Source organism: Eumetopias jubatus, unplaced genomic scaffold, assembly GCF_037043125.1.
Source record: "Eumetopias jubatus isolate StellerSeaLion01/CBP00866 unplaced genomic scaffold, mEumJub1_p1.0 scaffold_5, whole genome shotgun sequence".
NCBI lineage: Eukaryota > Metazoa > Chordata > Mammalia > Carnivora > Otariidae > Eumetopias > Eumetopias jubatus.
In genome coordinates, this window is record NW_028274811.1 from 41,329,178 (window position 1) to 41,345,917 (window position 16,740).

Below are 16,740 nucleotides of genomic sequence, written 5' to 3' on the forward strand. Positions count from 1 at the left end.
AATGTGTAGATTTCTTTGGGTACTATCGACATTTTAACAGTATTCTTCCAATCCATGAGCATGGACTGTCTTTCCATTTCTTTGTGTCACCTTCAGTTTCTTTCATCAGTGTTTTATAGTTTTCAGAGTACAGGTCTTTTACCTCTTTGTCATGTTTTCATTTTCATTTGCTTCCATGTATTTTTATTTCTTCTTTAATTTCCTGGTTAACCCATTAATTCTTCAGTAGGATGTTTTTTAACTTCCATGTATTTGTGGTCTTTTCAAAATTTTTTCTTGTTGACTTCAAGTTTCATAGCGTTGTGGTTTGAAAGTATTCATGGTATGATCTGAAACTTTTTCTACTTGTTGAGGCCTGATTTGAGTCCCAGTATGTGATCAATTCTGAAGAATGTTTCATGTGCCCTCAAAAAAAAAAAAATGTGTATTCTGCTGCTTTAGGATGACATGTTTTGCATTTATCTGTTAAGTCCATCTGGTCCAGTGTGTCATTCAAAGTCATTGTTTCTTTGTTGATTTTCTACTTAGATGATCTGTCCATTGCTATAAGAGGGGTGTTAAAGTCCCCTGCTATTATTATATCAATTAGTTCCTTTGGTTGTTATTAAGTGATTTATATATTTGGGTGCTCCAAAGTTGGGGACATATTTATAATTGTTAGATCTTCTTGATGGGTGGACCCCTTAATTATGATATAATGCCCCTTTTCATCTCTTGCTACAGTCTTTGGTTTAAAATCTAGCTTGTCTGATACAAGTATGGCTACTCTGCCTTTCTTTTTACATCCATTAGCATGATAGATGGTTCTCCATCACCTCACTTTCAATCTGCAGGTGTCTTTAGGTCTAAAATCAGTCTCTTGTAGGCAACATACAGATGGGTCTTGTTTTTTAATCTATTATGATACCCTATGTCTTTGGATTGGAGCATTTAGTCCATTTATGTTCAGAGTGATTATTGATAAGATTTTAGTTCCTTTGTGTTACTTGTAAAGTTGGCATTTCTATTCTTTCCTTTTTCCACTGAAAGAGTCCCCTTTAATATTTCTTGCAGGGTTTGTTTAGTGGTAAACTCCTTATTTTTTGCTTGTCTTGGAAACTCTTTATCTCTCATTCTAATCTGAATGACAGCTTTGGTGGACAAAGTATTGTTGGCTGCATATTTTTCCCATTCAGCACGTTGACTATATCATACCACTCTTTTCTGGCCTGCCAAGTTTCTGTGGACAGTTATGCTGCAAACCTGGTGTGTCTTCCATTGTAGGTAAAGGATCTTTTTTTCCCCTTGCTGCTTTCAGGATTCTTTCCTTGTCTCTGTGTATTTTGTGAATTTGACTATGATGTATCTCAGTGATGACCTGCTTTTGTTGAATTTAATGGGAGTCCTCTGTGCTTCTTGGATTTTGATGTCTGTTTTCTTTCCCAGATTAGGGAAGTTTTCAACTATAATTTGCTCAAATAAGTCTTTTGCTCCTTTTTCTCTTCTTTTTCTGGGACTCCTATGGTACAAATGTTACTACTTTTTAAGGAATCGCTGATTTCCCTAAGTATACATTCATGATACAAAATCTTTCCCTCTTCTTTTCAGCTTTATTGTTTTCCATAATTTTACCTTCAGTATCACTGATTTGTTCCTCTGCTTCATCCATCCATCCTTGTTATTACATCCAGTTGACTTTGTATCTTGGTTATAGCATTTTTTTTTTATTTCAGCCTGACTAGTTTTTAGTTCTTTTATCTCTGCAGTAAGGGATTCTCTAGAATCTTCTATACTTTTCTCAAGTGCAGCTAGTGTCTTTATTATTGTCATTTTGAAATTCTGGTTCAGGTATTTTACTTAAATGTGTATTGATAAAATCCCTGGCTGTTCCTTCTTCCTTTTCTTTCTTTTGGGGTGAATTCCTCCATCTTGTTATTTTGTCTAGGTCACTGTTTTTTTGTGTGTGTGACAGTTAGGAAAGCCTGTTATAGTTCTGCTCCTGAGAGTAGTGACTATATTAGGAAGAGGTCCTATACTGTCTTGGGCCTGGGGCTTCAGAAGGTGTTTCAGAATGTACACTCTGCTGTTGTGTTTTGGCTGCTCCTTCCCTCAGGTCAGTCTTTGAGGAGTTGCTCCTTGACTGCGGTAGGGCGGGGTGGGTGGGGGTGGTGTTTGGCCCTTGTCCACTGTGTGGCAGGTTTAAACTAGATGTGTTTTGGTCTGCTTGTTACAAGAAGTTAGATCCAAAAGGGGGAAAAAAAAAGAAAAAAGCTGGGTCCTATTTCCCCTAGAGGTGAAGCTTTGCAGCACTCTAGGAACAGTAAGTAGTACAAGTGAGGGGTTTGTGCTGATCTGCTGGGGGAGGGGCCTGCTGTGCTGAGTCTCGGGAAGACTTGCCCTAGTAAGGATGCACCTGCAGGGCACAGGGTGGAGGGCCTTAGTGTAAGTGGCTCCACCCTCCACTGGGTGGCGCTTTGTTGCTCAGGGAAGTTGGTCAGTGCTGATGGGTGGGGGGAAAATGGCCTTGCCCCACTCTCTCCTTCTTGGAGCAGGGAGTTCACACCTACCATTCTTCAGGAAGCCCTTACAGAAGAACAGTCACCCCTCCTGTGTCTCCAGCTTCCATCAAATCCCTGCCTTCACCCTGTTTGTGTCTGAGCTGTGTGCCTAGCCAGGCAGCACAGTTCTCTAGTGTTGAGTGAGGCTAGTTTTCAAAACTCCAAATTTTGGGGATCTGTGTAGTGGGGAGTCTACTTCTCCTTCTGCCTGTCACTCGCCCTGCTTGTGTTCTCTTTCTCTCTCTGACAAATAAATAAAATCTTTTTTAAAAAAAAGTCAATTTTATCTGATAAAAGTCATGGTACCCTAGCTTATTTTTTATTTCAATTTGGGTAAAGTATCTTTTTCATTTCCTTCACTATAATCTGTATTTGTCTTTATGTCTAAAGTGACTTCCTTGTAAGCAGCATATAGATGGGTCTTATTTTTTTTTAATCCATTACATCAATCTGTGTCTTTTGACTGGAGTATTTACACCATTTACATTTAAAGCAATTATTGATTGTTATGCACTTACTGCCATTTTCTTAATTGTTTTCTGGTTGTTTTTGCAGTTTTTCCCTCTTGCTCTCTTTCTTTGTGATAACTTTCTGTAGTGTTATGCTTGGCTTTCTTTTTATTTTATGTATCTGTAATAGGTTTGTTGTGTGGTACAGTGTTCATCTATTATGTCCTAAGTATATAGATATCTATTAAGTTGATAGTCACTTAAATTTGAACGCATTATAAAAGCAATACATTTTTAATCTTTCCCCTCTACATAATTTGCATAGTATATAAGGCTTGTTTAGTGGTGATGAACTCCTTTAACTTTTGTTTGTCTGGGAAACTCTCTCTCCTTCAGTTCTGAATGACTATTTTTGCCAGTTAGGGTATTTTTGTTGTTGGTTTTTCCTTTTCACATTTCAATGTATCCTGCTACTCTCTTCTGGCTTGCAAAATTTCTGCTGAAAAATCAGCTGATAGCCTTATGAGGTTTCTCTTGTTCACAACCAGTTGCTTTTCTCTTCCTGATTTTTTTTGTTATGTTAATCACCATACATTACTTCATTAGTTTTTGATGTAGTGTTCCGCGATTCATTGTTTGCATATAACACCCAGTGCTCCATGCAGTATGTGCCCTCTTTAATACCCATCACCAGGCTAGCCATCCCCCCACCCCCCTCCCCTCTAGAACCCTCGGTTTGTTTCTCAGAGTCCATAGTCCCTAATGGTTCGTCTCACCCTCTGATGTCCCCCCCTTCATTTTTCCCTTCCTGCTATCTTCTTCTTCTTCTTCTTCTTCTTTTTTAAACAAATAATGTATTATTTGTTTCAGAGGTACAGGTCTGTGACTCAACAGTCTTACACAATTCACAGTGCTCCCCATAGCACATACCCTCCCCAATGTCTATCACCCAGCCACCCCATCCCTCCCACCCCCCACCACTCCAGCAACCGTCAGTTTGTTTCCTGAGATTAAGAATTCCTCATATCAGTGAGGTCATATGATACATGTCTTTCTCTGACTGACTTATTTCACTCAGCATAATACCCTCCAATTCCATCCACATTATTCCAAATGGCAAGATTTCATTCCTTTTGGTGGCTGCATAATATTCCATTGTATGTATATACCACATCTTCTTTATCCATTCATCTGTCGATGGACATCTTGGCTCTTTCCACACTTTGGCTATTGTGGACATTGCTGCTATAAACATCGGGGTGTACGTACCCCTTCAGATCCCTACATTTGTATCTTTGGGGTAATACCCAGTAGTACAATTGCTGGATCGTATGGTAGCTCTATTTTCAACTGTTTGAGGAACCTCCATACTGTTTTCCAGAGTGGCTGCACCAGCTTGCATTCCCACCAACAGTGTAGGAGGGTTCCCCTTTCTCCGCATCCTCGCCAACATCTGTCGTTTCTTGACTTGTTAATTTTAGCCATTCTGACTGGTGTGAGGTGGTATCTCATGGAGGTTTTGATTTGGATTTCCCTGATGCCGAGCGATGTTGAGCACTTTTTCATGTGCCTGTTGGCCATTTGGATGTCTTCTTTGGAAAAATGTCTGTTCATGTCTTCTGCCCATTTCTTGATTGGATCATTTGTTCTTTGGGTGTTGAGTTTAAGTTCTTTATAGATTTTGGATACTAGCCCTTTATCTGATATGTCATTTGCAAATATCTTCTCCCATTCTGTCAGCTGTCTTTTGGTTTTGTGGACTATTTCTTTTGCTGTGCAAAAGCTTCTTATCTTGATGAAGTCCCAATAGTTCATTTTTGCCCTTGCTTCCCTTGCCTTTGGTGGTGTTTTAGGAAGAAGTTGCTGTGGCTGAGGTCGAAGAGGTTGCTGCCTGTGTTCTCCTTTAGGATTTTGATGGACTCCTGTCTCACATTTAGGTCTTTCAACCATTTGGAGTCTATTTTTGTGTGTGGTGTAAGGAAATGGTCCAGTTTCATTCTTCTGCATGTGGCTGTCCAATTTTCCCAACACCATTTGTTGAAGAGACTGTCTTTTTTCCATTGGACATTCTTTCCTGCTTTGTCAAAGATTAGTTGACCATAGAGTTGAGGGTCCATTTCTGGGCTTTCGATTCTGTTCCATTGATCTATGTGTCTGTTTTTGTGCCAGTCCCATACTGTCTTAATGATTACAGCTTTGTAATAGAGCTTGAAATCTGGAATTGGACTGGCTTGATGCCGCCAGATTTGCTTTTCTTTTTCCACATTCCTCTGGCTATTAGGGGTCTTTTCTGGATCCATAAAAATTTTAGGATAATTTGTTCCATTTCTTTGAAAAAAGTGGATGGTATTTTGATAGGGATTGCATTGAATGTGTAGATTGCTCTAGGTAGCATTGAGGTCTTCACAATATTTGTTCTTCCAATCCATGAGCATGGAACGTTTTTCCATTTCTTTGTGTCTTCCTCAATTTCTTTCATGAGTATTTTATAGTTTTCAGAGTACAGATTCTTTGCCTCTTTGGTTAGATTTATTCCTAGGTATCTTATGGTTTTGGGTGCAATTGTAAATGGGATCGACTCCTTAATTTCTCTTTCTTCTGTCTTGTCGTTGGTGTATAGAAATGCCACTGATTTCTGTGCATTGCTTTTATATCCTACCACTTTACTGAATTCCTGTATGAGTTCTAGCAGTTTTGGGGTGGAATCTTTTGGGTTTTCCACATAAAGTATCGTATCATCTGCGAAGAGTGAGAGTTTGATGACTTCTTTGCTGATTTGGATGCCTCTTATTTCTTTTTGTTGTCTGAATGCTGTGGCTAGGACTTCTAATACTCTGTTGAATAGCAGTGGTGATAGTGGACATCCCTGCCGTGTTCCTGACCTTAGGGGAAAGCTCTGTTTTTTCCCCATTGAGAATGATATTTGCTGTGGGTTTTTCATAGATGGCTTTTATGATATTAAGGTATGTACCCTCTATCTCTGTACTCTGAAGACTTTTGATCAAGAAAGGATGCTGTACTTTGTCAAATGCTTTTTCTGCATGTATTGAGAGGATCATATGGTTCTGGTTCTTTTATTAATGTATTATATCACATTGATTAGTTTGCGGATGTTGAACCAGCCATGCAACCCAGGGATAAATCCCACTTCGTCGTGGTGAATAATCCTTTGAATGTACTGTTGGATCCTATCGGCTAGTATTTTGTTGAGAATTTTTGCATCCATGTTCATCAAGGATATTGGTCTGTAATTCTCCTTTTTGATGGGGTCTTTGTCTGGTTTGGGGATCAAGGTAATGTTGGCCTCATAAAATGAGTTTGGAAGTTTTCCTTCCATTTCTATTTTTTGGAACAGTTTCAGGAGAATAGGTATTAATTCTTCTTTTAAATGTTTGGTAGAATTCCCCTGGGAAGCCATCTGGCCCTGGGCGTGTGTTTGTTGGGAGATTTTTTTTTTTTAAAGATTTTATTTATTTATTTGAGAGAGAGAATGAGAGAGAGAGAGAGAGAGCATGAGAGGGCAGAGGGTCAGAGGGAGAAGCAGACTCCCCGCTGAGCAGGGAGCCCGATGTGGGACTCGATCCCAGGATTCCTGGATCATGACCTGAGCCTAAGGCAGTTGCTTAACCAACTGAGCCACCCAGGCGCCCTTGTTGGGAGATTTTTGATGGCTGCTTCAATTTCCTTAGCGGTTATAGGTCTGTTCAGGTTTTCTATTTCTTCCTGGTTCAATTTTGGTAGTTGATACATCTCTAGGAATGCATCCATTTCTTCCAGATTATCTAATTTGCTGGCATATAGTTGCTCTTAATATGTTCTTATAATTGTTTGTATTTCTTTGGTGTTGGTTGTGATCTCTCCTCTTTCATTCATGATTTTGTTGATTTGGATCATTTCTCTTTTCTTCTTGATAAGTCTGGCCAGGGGTTTATCAATCTTGTTAATTCTTTCAAAGAACCAGGTCCTAGTTTCGTTGATCTGTTCTACTGTTCTTTTGGTTTCTATTTCATTGATCTCTGCTCTGATCTTTATTATTTCTCTTCTCCTGCTGGGTTTAGGCTTTATTTGCTGTTTTTTCTCTAGCTCCTTTAGGTGTAGGGTTAGGTTGTGTATTTGAGACCTTTCTTGTTTCTTGAGAAAGGCTTGTATTTCTATATACTTTCCTCTTAGGACTGCCTTTGCTGCATCCCAAAGATTTTGAACAGTTGTGTGTTCATTTTCATTTGTTTCCATGAATTTTTTAAATTCTTCTTTAATTTCCTGGTTGACCCATTCATTCTTTAGTAGGATGCTCTTTAGCTTCCATGTATTTGAGTTCTTCCCGACTTTCCTCTTGTGATTGAGTTCTAGTTTCAAAGCAATGTGGTCTGAAAATATGCAGGGAATGATCCCAATCTCTTGGTACCAGTTGAGACCTGATTTGTGACCTAGGATGTGATCTATTCTGGAGAAGTTTCCATGGGCACTAGAGAAGAATGTGTATTCCGTTGCTTTGGGATGGAATGTTCTGAATATATCTGAAGTCCATTTGGTCCAGTGTGTCATTTAAAGTCTTTATTTCCTTGTCGATTTTTGCTTAGATGATCTGTCCATTTCAGTCAGGGGGTGTTAAAGTCCCCCACTATTATTGTATTGTTGCTGATGTGTTTCTTTGCTTTTGTTATTAATTGGCTTATATAATTGGCTGCTCCCATGTTAGGGGCATAGATATTTACAATTGTTAGATCTTCTTGTTGGATAGACCCTTTAAGTAGGATATAGTGTCCTTCCTCATCTCTTGTTATAGTCTTTGGTTTAAAATCTAATTTGTCTGATATAAGGATTGGCACCCCAGCTTTCTTTTGGTGTCGATTGGCATGGTAAATGGGTTTCCACCCCTTCACTTTCCATCTGGGGGTGTCTTTGGGTCTAAAATGAGTCTCTTGCAGACAGCATATGGATGGGTCTTGTTTTTTAATCCAATCTGATAGCCTGTGTCTTTTGATTGGGGCATTTAGTCCATTTACTTTCAGGGTAACTATTGAAAGATATGAATTTAGTTCCATTGTATTGCCTGTAAGGTGACTGTTACTGTATATTGTCTGTGTTCCTTTCTGGTCTATGTTACTTTTAGGCTCTCTCTTTGCTTAGAGGACCCCTTTCAATATTTCTCGTAGGGCTGGTTTCTTGTTTGCTAATTCTTTTAGGTTTTGTTTGTCCTGCAAGCTTTTTATCTCTCCTTCTGTTTTCAATGACAGCTTAGCTGGATATAGTATTCTTGGCTGCATATTTTTCTCATTTAGTGCTCTGAATATATCATGCCAGTCCTTTCTGGCCTGCCAGGTCTCTGTGGATAGGTCTGTTGCCAATCTAATGTTTCTACCATTATAGGTTACATACGTCTTCTCTCGAGCTGCTTTCAGGATTTTCTCTTTGTCTCTCAGACTCGTAAGTTTTACTATTAGATGTTGGGGTGTTGACCTATTTTTATTGATTTTGAGGGGGGCTCCCTGTACCTTCTGGATTTTGATGCCTGTTTCCTTCCCCCAAATTAAGGAAGTTCTCTGCTATATTTTGCTCCAATATACCTTCTGCCCCTCTCTGTCATTCTTCTTCTGTGATCCCAATTATTCTAATGTTATTTTGTCTTATGGTATCACTTATCTCTCTAATTCTTCCCTCATGATCTTTTGTTTATCTTTTTTTTTTCCTCAGCTTCTTTATTTTCCATCATTTGGTCTTCTATATCACTAATTCTCTCTTCTGCCTCATTTATCCTAGCAGTTAGAGCTTCCATTTTTTATTGCACCTCATTAATAGCCTTTTTGATTTCAACTTGGTTAGATTTCAGTTCTTTTATTTCTCCAGAAAGGGTTTCTCTAGTAACTTCCATGCTTTTTTCAAGCCCAGCTAGTATCTTTAAAATCGTCATTCTGAACTCTAGTTCCAACATTTTACTAATGTCCGTATTGATTAGGTCCCTGGCAGTCAATACTGCCTCTTTTTCTTTTTCTTGAGGTGATTTTTTTCCATTTTGTCATTTTGTCGACAGGAGAATAGATGAATGAGAGAACAAAATGCTAACAGGGTAACAACGTCCCCAGATAAATATACACTAAACAAATCAGAAGAGATCTTCCAGGAAGACCTTCCAGGAAGGTCATTTTTCTATTCAGAGTTGCTGCTATTCTTTTCTTTGATCTCCTGTTGAGTTTGTAGGTGTTCAGAATGGTTTGATCCCTATCTAGCTGAATTCCTGGGACCAGACAAAATTTAGGTTTCCTACTCCTCCGCCATCTTTCTCCTCCCCTCTCTCTCTTGCTGATTTTAAGATTCTCTCTCTCTTTTTTTTTTTTTAATTTGTGCCATTTTCATTACTATGTGTCTTGGTGTGGCTCTCCTTGGGTTCATATTTTTGGGGGCTCTCAGTCCTTCTTGGATCTGGATATCTGTTTCCTTCCCTGGGTCAGAGAAGTTTTCAGCTATTATTTCTCCAAATAAGTTTTTTGCCCCTTAGTTTTTCTCTTCTCCTTCTGGGACCCCTATAATGTGAATGTTCACATGCTTGATATTGTCCCAGAGTTCCCCTACCTTTATAATTTTTTAAAAATTCTTTTTCTTTTTACCATTCAGCTTGGGTGCTTTCCACTACCTCCTATTACATAGCTGATCTGTTCTGCATCCTCTAATGTGCTGTTGATTCCCTTTGGTGGACTTTTCATTTTAGTTACTGTATTCTTTAACACTGGTTGTTTTTTACATTTTCTGTTTCTTTTTTGAAGTTCTCACTGAGTTCATCTACTCCTCTCTCACATTGAGTGAGCATCTTTATGACCATACTTTGAACTCTTTATCAGGTAGATTGTTTATCTCCATTTTGTTTTGTTCTTTTTCTGAAGTTTTATGTTGTTTTTTTGTGACCTATTCCTCTGCCTTTTCATTTTATTTGACTTTGTTTGTTCCTATGAAATAGGTGAAAACTCTACTTCTCTGTCTTGACCGAGTGGGCTTGTGTTGGAATTCCCTTGTGTAGACTGCATATGCCTGGCAGGTTTGGCTGGTTTGTTGGATCTGGGTGGGTGTAGGCCAGGGTCTTGGGCCTTTCCATGCTGGGGCCACCCTGCTGGGATGACTAGAGCTTCAGCAAGTATGGTTTGGGGCATTCCTCACAGGGGGTGTCACATTGGGACGGCTGGAACTGAAGTGGGTATGTCCTGGCAGATCCTCAGGTGCTCCATGCCAGGGCCACCCTAGCAGGATGGCTGGAGCCAGGGCAGACACTGGCCAGCATCCTTTTTGCCGGGACACCTGGCAGGATGGATGGAGTTGTAGTGGGCACAGGCTGAAGATTTCCCAGGGAATGCTGTACCACGGCAACCTTGGTGGGATGGCTGTAGCTCAGGTGGCATGGGTGGGGGTGATGCCTTGAGGTGATGGCTGGGGCTGCTGTGGGACAGCTAGAGTGCTTGGACCCTGCTTCCATGTGCTTTGTCAAGGTGGAGGGGGAATGCGAACAGTAGCACTCAGCAGCACCTCCAACCCTGAGGAAAGTTGTAGCAGCTCTCCTACCATTTAGGGCATTGTCTTGGGTTAGTAAACAGCTTTCCTTCACTTACAGCTGGGTTTTTTGTTTTGTTTTGTTTTTTTCTTTTTGCTGTGCTGCTGGTCAAGTGAATCTGTATGTGGGCCCTTCAGTGATATCCCTCCTACTGAAATTTGTAGCATTGAGGCTGCGGTTCCTGTTATTATTGTGTCTCCATGTCTCCTGCTGTTCTCTTTGTGGTCCCTCCATCCTTTGATGTACAGAAGTTGTTCAGTCAGCCATGAGTTCTTCAGGAAGAGTTGCTCTAAATGTAGGTAGAGTTGGTGAGTCCACTGGAGGAGGTCAGAGTCTTGTTACATTGCCATCTTGGACTCCTCTTAGTATGGACTTTTAAGCAATATTCTTCCAATCCATGAGCATGGAATATCTTTCCATTTATTTGTGCCTTCATGATCTTTCATCAGTGTCTTATAGTTTTTAGAACACAAGTCTTTCACCTCTTGGGTTAAATTTATTTATGGCACTTGTAAATGGGATTGTTTTTTTTAATTTCTCTTCTAGGTTGTTACTAGTGTGTAGGAATGCAAGAGATTTTTATATTGATTTTTGTATCCTTCAGCTTTATTAAATTTGTTCTAACAGCTTTTTGATAGTCTTTTGGTTTTTTTATATATAGAACTATGTCATCTGCAAATAGTGACAGTTCTTCCTGTCCAATTTAGATGCCATTTCTTTTTCTTGCCTAATTGCTCTGGCTAGGACTGCTAATACTTCATTGAATAAAAGTGGCAAGAGTAGACATCCTTGTGTTATTCCTGAAGAAAAAAAAAGGCTTTAAAATTTTAACTGTTGAGTAGGATATTAGCTGGGGGTTTGTCATATATGATCTTAATTATTTTGAGGTATGTGTTTTCTGTTCCCACTTGGTTGGGAGTTTCTTATCAGAAGTGGATGTTGACTTTTGTCAAAATGTTGATCCTTTCTGGCATCTCTGTAATAAAGCCCATTCAGTCATGGTGTATGATTTTTTAATGTATTGTTGAATTCAATTTGGTAATATTTTATTGAGAATTTTTAAAATTTTTATTTAAATTCCAATTACTTAACCTACAGTGTAATGTTAGTTTCAAGTGCACAATACAGAGATTCAATACTTCTCCTATCGAAGCACTAACAGGCCTGACCCTGCTCAGCTTCCAAGATAGATGAGATTGGGCAAGTTCAGGGTGGTATGGCTGTAGACTTATTGAGGATTTTTGCATCTATGTTCATCAGGGCTACTGACCTGTAATTTTCTTGTAGTGTCATCATCTGGTTTTGGTTTCAGGGTAATACTGGCCTAGTGAAATAAGTTTGGAAGTGCTCCTTCCTCTTCTTTTTTTTTTTTTTTTTTGCGTGGGGGGAGAGTTTGGGAAGGATTGGTATGACTTCTTCTTCGAATGACTGATAGAACTTACTAGGGAAGTCATTTGGTCCTGAACTTCTGTGTTTAAGGAGATTTTGGATTACTGATTCAATCTTCTTATTAGTAATCAGTCTGTTAAGATTTTCTATGCATTATTCAGTCTTGGTAGTTGTGTGTTTCTAGGAATTTATCCATGTCTTAGAGGTTGTCTAGTTGGTTGCTGTATGCTTCTTGTTGTTATAGATAAGGTAAATGAGGGTCAGAGAAGTGGTACCAAGTTAGTGTGCCTCCAAAGCCCGTGCTGATCCTAATGGGTAGTCTTGCATAGTTTGTTGACTTCTGTGTGGGTCTGTGTGTGTAACTAGGGACAGCTAAATTTGGATGGGGTGTGAACCTGGCTGTTACTAAAAACCTGGGGAGCAGCTGGGGCAGGAGTCCCACAGTTTCCTACCCCCCACCCCACACCCATCACTACTGTCTTTCTTGATGCTTTCCACAAACAGAACCTCAGGGGAGGCCTGTAGTGTCAGGGTACTGAGTGCCTGAGGCTAGGCAGTTGATGCTGGAACCTTGGAAGGACAGATAAAGGCAGATATTGACTGGGCAGAGGTATTGACTACAATTGTGTTAAAAAAGGAAATGAGCTCTTTCTCAGCTCTTTGCCATTAGTGGTTGCGTGGAGACACCTTTGCGAGATTCCCTATCTAGTCACACCCAGGAAACCATTCCTTCCTGTTGGCTTTACCCTCCCCAACTGGTGGGCACAGCCAGAGACATGGCATAGACATGAGCCCCTGAAATCAATAAAATTGCCTCCCCAAGACAGACACCTGCCAGTACTAAAGAAGGGACATAGGACCTGGTCTCATAAGTCAGGGTCCTAGATCCTTAGTCTTCCTTCATTATCTGCAGGATGTCTCTCCTTGGACACATTATCCACAGCATCAAAAAGCCTGTAATCTGTCCCTCACCTCATTGGCTCATTTACCCAGATATACTTCCTTTATCTCTTTCCTGATGGGCAGTGTGGCTTCTGGGATGTCTGGTGAGTTATCTTAGCCTTCCTGTTTTCCTCCAGGACTAAGCTCGTGTCAGTCTTCATGAGCATCAATGAAACTTTTTGTAACAGTTTGTCATTCCCTCCCCCCACTGCCTACCCACCCAGTTTACCCTCTTTTGTCCATTCCTCAGTCAAGTGCTAGAATAATCTCATGGTTACCCCACTTGCCCAGCTGGAGAACCAGGAATACTCCCTGTCTCATGTGATGACAGAAAACCCAGAACTCCACCATCTCCAACCATGACAGGAACAAGGGAGGCACCTGCTTACCCCCAGAGCCATGCACGTGCACCAAGTGCTTCCCTTACTTAGGTATCCTGAGTGTCAGGATGGCCTCAGCCGCCAGCCTCTCACCAAGTTCCTGTCTGTCCTGCTCACTTTATTTCTGACTACCCCCTTTGTGCTATGGGAGGCCCTAGGGAGGCTGTCCAACATCATCAAATCCTGACACTTGGATTATCAGAGGATCAGGGGAGACTCTCACCTGCAGAATTATTTGCACAGAGCCTTGTTCCTTGGAAATGGGGCAGGTTTGCTTTCCATGATTCTTTTGGAGAAGAGAGAATCCTGTTCAAATTCAGGAAAAAGGTTGCAATTGGATATTTCTCTTAAGCCTTGCTCGGTTGATTAGAAGGCCTTCCTATTTCTGTCCTGGGACTAGAAAAGTGCAGGATAACCTCCCCCTGGCATATGACTGTGGACTGTGGATCAGTCTGACGGTGGCCGGCCTGGGAGTAATGGTGTTAGGGCCCCGAGGGTCCTTGATTGCTTGAGAAAAATCACACTTTGGGCTGTGTGCTAGAAGTAGGGCAGGTAATATCTGGGTGTTTCTAAAAAGGACAACAAAATTCCTTTGAAATTTTGATCTCATCTTATGGTTTTGAAATTTAAATCTCATACTATAAAGAGAATCATAGTTGAATCTGAACCAGAGAAGTGAGGCAGCTTTAACTTGAGAACAGTGTGCGCATACTGGTCTCTCCTCCGACCCGTGCATGTCCATCACTTCAAAGTTTTATAGAAAGTTTTTTTTTCCCCCCAGGAAGGCATTCCTGATGAACAGATTTTTGCCTGAGTATCAAATGAGTGTTTTCCCTAAAATCATTTCCCAGAAAAGGAGGAGTTCCTTAATAATAAATTCCTTGCAAAGTTTCTCTTATTACACGCTCTTTCTCAATTACTTTGAAAATGGGAGTGTTTGGGAAAGACCCATTCACAAAAATGACCTCAATTGGGCTTAGTTTGGGAGTTATAGTGGAGATCTCCAGAAGAATTGCCATAAAAGGAGCCAAAGGCAAACCCAAAGATTTAGTCATGACTCCCATGATATGAGCTCACTATGAAATATATATGATTTCATTTTAAACAAGTTTTTTAAAGACCCTTTTAAAAAGCAAAATGCGTAAGCAGTTACCTTATGGAGATGATACATAGGCACTTCTGAGGTAGTTGGTGAAACTTGTTAATATTACAAAAGTAGGTACTCAGGACTTGGGAGACTGTTTCCAGCGACAGCTTCATCACACTGTTTCTCCAACAGCTGCATGGCAGGGACAGAAATGAGCTCTGGAAAACTGCTGATTCAAAAAGAGGAACTAGTGATGACACGGAAAAATGCGTTGTCCACGAGCACGCTAAGATCTGGATAGAATTATTTCATAAGTAGGAGGGAAAAATCAGTATATTTGGGTATTGGATATGGTCTGATTTAAAATAGCAACAATAGGTAGACATGCAGCTGTTTAATCAACATTTATAAAATGTATACATTCATGTTCAAGAATTTTCTTTAGATCTCGTCACTGGAAAATTGGGAGATGACTGTGTATTTGGGGCTGCCTTATATTCAAGCCCTGAGATAACTAAGAACCTGATTTCCCTAGTCTGCACTTAATGTGCCTTTTCTGATGTGCTCTTTTTTAAGGCTGAGGCCAATCGTGTTTACTTCATCTTCCTCTCCAGAATAACATCTGAGGACAGGGCTGTTGTCTTTTTGCTGTAACCCCTCCCAAATGGAGTTTTCCCCTCCTGTGGTGTGGGAACGGTTGCTAGTCTATCTTCTCATGGTCCTTGTCTGTGGGATGAGGAGATGGAATAAGATGATCTGTAAGGATCCATCCTGGCTTTAAAAAAAATTTTTTTTTTGAATTTTTGTGTTTTGGCTTACTGAGTGTCTATGTTGCTTTTAAAACTTTTAAGCCCTTGGTGTGTAGGGCTGGGTATCAGGAGACGTTTTCATGTTGGCGGTGAAAAAGAGGCCAAATCCCTGACTGCCCATGGCACTATGCACCCCTGGGTAAAAAGAAACCTGAGACCAGGGCTAAAAAAAATTTCATTAACATATTTGGAAATCTGTTCTGTCTACTCATGCTTCCATTTCTTCCTCTAAACAAGATCTACCAAGCACCTATATCTACTGGCGTCCTAGGTGCCAGGGACCCAGAGATTGAAAAAAACCCAGGAACCTTCCTCCAGGGGGTGTGGCTCCTAGGTTAGAGAGAGTCAAACACTGGCCAGCAGTGTGGTTGCAAGACACAGAAGGCCCTTAAGTCTGGGGAGAAAATGAGAGAAGAATGAAAGGTCTCATACAGGAGGATCGTTTGAGTTTCTTCATTAATAAGTAAGAATTTTCTAGCTAAACGAGGGACTGGGACGAGGACTAGGAGAACATATTAGAAGAACAAATCCTGTGCATAGGCTGGGAGGTAAGAGAAAACAGTATGTTCCAGCAACTAGAGAGTGTATCTCTGGAAAGATGATGCAGCCAGAAACGCAAATGTTGGCCATGGGTCAAAGTGGGACAGCGGCAAGCCTTTCATGCTGCTGGTGCTGCCCCCTAGTGGATTGGCAGGAGATGGGAGGGAGCTGGGGGAAGCCATCCTGAAGGAGAGGCCCCAGAGGTGGACAAGTGGGGATGGATCTGTGCACAGGGCAGCAGACGTGGGCATCCCGTGGCAGAACAGCCGGGGACAGGATGTGTGGGATCTGAGTACTCAGGGAAGGTGTCCTGCCCCCAGGCCCTTTGGTCACGAGCTGCCGTGGGCCCGATTCCACCATTAGAGGACATTTCCTTGGGACAAATGAGACTGTAGGAGTTGTGTTAAAATGCATTCTGAGGAAAGAGGGACATATTTACCTCCCTTTCCTCCCTTCCTCCCTCCCTCCCTGTTTGTTTCTTTTTCTTTCTTTTGTTTTTATTTAAATTCCAGTACATTTACCTCCCTTGCAGGTGTTGCTCTATGTGCTTAGAGCAAATGCATGAGCTGAGGGGGAAGGCAGGCTTCTGAGCCAACTCAGATGAGGGCCTAAGGGGATCCTGATGAAGAAACACTGTTCTGGGCTCAGGGCTGGGAACGGGGAATCTTGGGGGCAGGAGCTGGTGATGCAGAGGCTGCGGTGAGGAGGGGGGAAACTCTGAAGAGTTAGCAAGGTCTAGGAAACAGAAGTGATTCACTGTGCACGCCGGCCGCAGAGGTGCTGATGAGCAAGGTTTTCACTAAAAGCAGCTAGGGACAGATGGTGTACACAGCAAAGGATGTGGGCTTTGGGGTCAGGTTAGAGTTGGAACCCCATTGCACTATTTGTCTAACATATGACGCTGAGCAAGTTGTAAAACCTGAGTCGGCCAATAATTCTGATGCTTACCTCAGAAGAGTTAAGGATTTACTGACCCAACATGAGTGTTTCATAGATGGTACATACGTGTTCACCTTTAAACACCCGCACCAGCCTGTGGCCCCTGGTAGGTAATGAGAACTGTCGGGCTT